General features: G+C 37.3%; 1 pseudogene; it reads left to right on the forward strand.

The window, feature by feature from the left end:
* The first annotated feature begins 295 nt into the window (after window positions 1-295).
* Window positions 296-422, forward strand: LOC145261369 (U2 spliceosomal RNA; annotated as a pseudogene).
* The last annotated feature ends 4,884 nt before the right edge of the window (window positions 423-5,306 follow it).

Raw genomic sequence — 5,306 nt, forward strand, 5'->3', positions numbered from 1 at the left:
CGACCCCACATATAAGACCTTGGTCAATGTAGGGGCAACCCTTCATATCAATTGTCACTATCCAGCTCCCCTATTCCCCGGGGAGCTGGTCCCTATTTCCCCTTCACTCCTCACATTAAAAATCGGCCTTGTGCCTTATTTGCTCGGTGGGGGAGCAAATAAATACCAACCCTTCATACCAATTGTCACTATCCAGCTTCCCTACTCACCGGGGAGTTGGTTCCCATTTCCCCTTCACTCCTCACATTAAAAATCAGCCTTGTGCCTAATTTTCTTGGTGGAGGAGAAAATAAATACCTTTTTCTTGGCCTTTTGGCCAAGATCAAAGTGTAGTATCTGCTCTTACTACATGCTGTACTTATTGCGATATAAAGTGGGGGATAAATTTTCTGTATAAATTTAATATAAATTGATAACCCACTTTACAACCAGTCAGTCTCAAAGCCATTCAAGTCATTCTCCAGAGCATTCCTGTTGTTTTTAAAGGATTCCAGTTATTTTTTTAAAGTTATTCTTAAGGTCATTCAGATAATCCTTAAGTTCATTAAAGTCATTCTAAGTCATTAACTTTTTGTTTATTTAAGTCATTTCAGCTCATTTTTCGGTCATTTTAGTTTATCTTTAAGAATTTCATTTCAATCCTACATTCACGCATTCATTCATTACACGAGAGCACGCAACTGATCGCTATCGGCCTTGTTTACAAGGGAGTCACCAATTATGAAGATCCTTAATGCCACTCGAGGATAAAGGTTAATGAATGTAAGGCGGTAGTTTTGTAATTGTTAATGGTATAGATTGGGTAGAAATTGATTATTTAAAGGGGCGGCTCAAAAAGAATTTAATGACATTAGACTTGAAAGCTACCATATTGTAATCGGCCAGGAAGCAAGGTAATGGGACAGTGCTCAACATACGAGCAATTCTAGGAACGAAGCTTTCTTCATGGCATCTTCCTTTAGATTTAGGCACAGAGAGCGAGAAAAATTCTTGATAGCTAGTCGAGTGTTTTTTGTGAAAGTTTCGCAAGGGCGGACCATAGATTGCATCTCAGGCGAAAATAACGACAGAGCAGAGACAAACTCGTACCCTCTCTTCTATGAGAAACAGGTTGCAGGGAAGAGAAAAGGGCATCACTTACTAGGTTTTGAAGTCCATTTCCAAATCTATTAAGGCAAGATAGAACGCGTCGAGCAGCTCCTATCCAGATCTCGTAACAGTATTCTATTTTAAGGCGTACTTGGCTCTTATATAGATAGAAAATTGCATTGGCAGTGGAGCAGTAAAATGATCCAAACTATTTTTCTAGCGATCTTGGCAACAGAATTTATGTATATATTCCATTTCAGATCAGGAGTGAAGGCCAATCCCAGAAGCTTGTCAAGACATGGTGTTTCCCCAAGATGAGAACCATTTATTTCAATTGGGGCCAGATGGGGGGATTGAATTAAGATGAAAAGAGAGAAGCTTGGTTTTAGATGCATCAAAATTAACAAGCCACGTGCTCAAAATCAGAAGAGAAAGAATCAGAAAGGTTTATATACAAATTCATGCTAAACAATAATACATTTTACTAATTTTTATCCTCTGATGAAAAGAGCGCATCTTTGAAAATAATATTACACTGGTCAACAACAAATTTGTTGTCTGCGTTTTTTATTTTCAGCTGCGTTTTTGCATCGAAGCAATATTTTGTAATATAACTTTTGAAATCATTACCCAGAATCGTTGAAAAAATGGTCACCAGACCGTAGTGGAATAGGACCGCAAATGGATGATAACATTTAATGATAGTAAGACTAAGCTGCTCTCCTTTAACAATTACAAGACGCCTCTCCAATCGCTGATATCTATGACAACACTCTACCTGAGAATATTTTCTTCAAACTGTTCGGCCTAATATTTGCAGGCAATATGAACTGGAACAAATACATTGATGGCATTGCAAATGCTGCTGCAAAGAAGGTTAGAGTATTGTTGCCACATCTAGGCTGGTGCATCTACCACTAGCCTCTCCCTCTTGGATAGGGTCCCAAAAAATGTTTTCAATCTAAAAGGTTCCACTTTGTCAACTAAGATCCAACGTCTATCACAAAATATTGCATCTCTGTGCCTGTTTTACAAGTATTTTAATGGAATGTGCTCTGATGAACTCGTTGCACTTGTGCCCCCCTCGACGTACACATCCGTGACAAACCCGCTTGGAAACAAAATCTCACCCTTTCACTGTTGAGGCCCCTAAATGCCAGAAAGCTTTTTACTCTAATAGTTTCGTCACACGAACAGTTAGAGCTTGGAATTCATTTCCTGCTACCTACTTCTCTGGCTGTACTGATATGCAGAATTTTAAATGTAACGTAAACCAACATCTTGTTGATCTTTCATAAGTCTGGTCCCAAATAGTAGCGTCTTGTGCCCAAGTGGCGATATGCTTTGTTAGGGGTGAGCGTTGTCTGTCTGTTTGAGGAACTGTTTCTACAAATGTCCTCAGTCAATTTTTGGCCTACAGACTTGAAACTAGATATACAAGGTATCTGGACCTGTGGAAAAAAATTACAATTAGTTTCGAACCGTAAAAATAGCTGCTAAGAGGTCAACATTTTTGGAAGTTGGAACTTGACGGCGATGAGTAAACTTAAAGTTCGCTTATACGCATGCACAAATGTACATCCATAAGTTAAATAGCGTCATTTTATCACTTTAGGCGACAATGGACATGGCTCAGAGAGTAACGAACAAGGCTGGAGAGCTATATGTGCTGGTTTCGATTCTAACTGATGACACCCGAATTATTATTATTTTTTTTTTTTTCCTTTTGAAATTACTACTATTTATTGCGTACAACAAAATTAATCACTGGAGAATTGTCTCTATAAATCTGTATCAATCGAAAATCTGTATAAATTTAAATCTTATATTAAAGTCGAATTTTACGACCGGGCATCGCCAGGCGTCGTGCTAGTGTATATATAGATCAGACTATTATTGGGCTTATTATAGTGGTTATATCTGCATCGCGCGGGTTCAATCTGTCTGTAAATGTACTGATGAACACAAATGTTGAATATTTATGTTATCTATAAAAAAAATTCAGCAACAATTACCGGCCGGTTTTGTTGCGTCATGAATCCCGTTGAGTTTAACACAGTTTATTCTGTATAATGCTAATCATTTATTCGTAGCAATGTTTTCGCGTGTAATATAACTAAACAAACGATTTATTTTATCCACAGAGCTGGGGATAAACAATGAAGAATGAAACTTGCACAGGATTCGAAACTGAGGCGAGTAAGGGCACGAGTTCAAATCTTGTACGAATCTCGTTTTTTTTGTTTTTTTTTTACTTTGTGTTATTCTTCGTTTGTCCACAGCCCTTGTTATTTTAGGGATATCATCCACGTTATTTATTTGTTTCCCACGAAACAAAATGTGACACAAAGTCGATTTAATGTGGAAGATAACCAGCTCCCCTCAAAAGGGGATTCTACAAAACAAAAATTGCTTTAGTATAGAAAGTTTCCTCCCTCCATGTACTAAGGACAATTAGTTTGAGTGCAGCATCTGTGCAGACACCACACTTCAGTGATCAACCCAGTAAAAGTATCGGGTGTCGTCTGACATAAAATACTGTCAAAAATAAATTCCAATATTAAAACTTTGATTCTCTTTTCAAAGGAAATGTTTACACGGCCACCTGTCTGCTTTACGATTCACTAACTAAATGAAATATTTAGAAATAACTCTAATTCAATACTTGCTTTAGCCCAGCCAATCCGGCCTTCTAGCATCTCTCAGCAACCCTTCTTTATATAATGAACCTACTTATGTATTTAACTACCCTCCCAGTCTATACGCTTGCGGTTCTCAGCGGGAATTCGTTAATTTCTGCCATTTTCGTTGTTATTTTTGCAAGATGCCGAAGACAGTCGGCTAAGACTTTATCTTTCTCAGCATGTGTATTTTTAATAAAAAGTTTATGCAAACAAATCGCAACTCTGCATATAACCACTTTATCAGCACGAATTATTGCTGACATTACGTTACGAAATTGGCCACATCTCTCCGTCTGTCCTTATATATATATATATATATATATATATATATATATATATATATATATATATATATATATATATATATATATAGTAGAACCCCGGGATACAGTAGCCCTAGGATACGGTTTTTTCAGGTTACGATGTCGAATATAATGATTTTCCGGTCCCTGGTTACGGAATTTGCCGCGCCTTACGGTGTTACATGGCAAGCAAAGACGATCAAAGTGTAGTATCTGTTCCGGCAGATGCTGCAAAGAAAGACCATTGCCCTTGTGGCAATCTTCTGGTCCATGTAGAGGCAACCCTACAGGGGCCAGCTGGCAAATCACTATCCAGCTCCCATTTCCCACCTCTCGGGAGCTGGTCCCCTTTTCCCTTCCCACTCCCCTTCACTCCTCACATTAAAAATCGGCCTTGTGCCTAATTTGCTCGGTGGGGGAGCAAATAAATATCGCCGGCCTTTGGGCCAGGATCAAAGTGTAGTATCTGTTCTCCAGATGTTGCACTACACATTTTGGTCTTGGTTAAAGGAGGGGAAATCCTTCATGACCGATACATTTTTCATTTTTGTTACTGACCAGAGTGCCCCTTTTTGGGAAGCTAGTTTCCCCCCACATTAAAAACCGACCTCATGTCTAACTCTGCCCTTGTAGGGAGGCAAGTAAACAAATTTATAATGTTATTTGATTATGATTATATACATGTATATTATATACTGTACTTTATTTTGTTACTAATTTTGAATGCCGTATCCCGGAGTTCTATTTTATATATATATATATATATATATATATATATATATATATATATATATATATATATATAAATTATATAAAAGTCACTTGTGTGTGTATGTGTGCGTGAGTTCCTTCCTCATAGATTTCGAAACGACTGAGCTTATCTTTTGTGAATTTCGCACAAAGGTAATTTATATGTTTGGCAGTGTTCTTAGATATGTTTTGTGCAGAAATTCATCCGATAAGTATCGAAAATAGAAAAAATCCGATCTTAAAAAATAGTCTTTCTCTCTTATAAATAAAAAAAATAATTTTTACGGGGGAATATTTTACGCTATACCGGCCAATGGAAATAACAACATCTCAGCAAATTATTTCTTCTTAAAAAAACAAAACATATTTATTATCATCTGGAGATATAGCTAAGTGGTAGAGCATTCGATTACAGATCGAATGATCCTCTGATCAGTCTCAGGTGTACCTCACCATTTTATTTTATTTTTTCTTATTAATG

The sequence above is a fragment of the Euprymna scolopes genome, chromosome 37, assembly GCF_053919585.1.
Source record: "Euprymna scolopes isolate OS-2025 chromosome 37, ASM5391958v1, whole genome shotgun sequence".
Lineage (NCBI taxonomy): Eukaryota > Metazoa > Mollusca > Cephalopoda > Sepiida > Sepiolidae > Euprymna > Euprymna scolopes.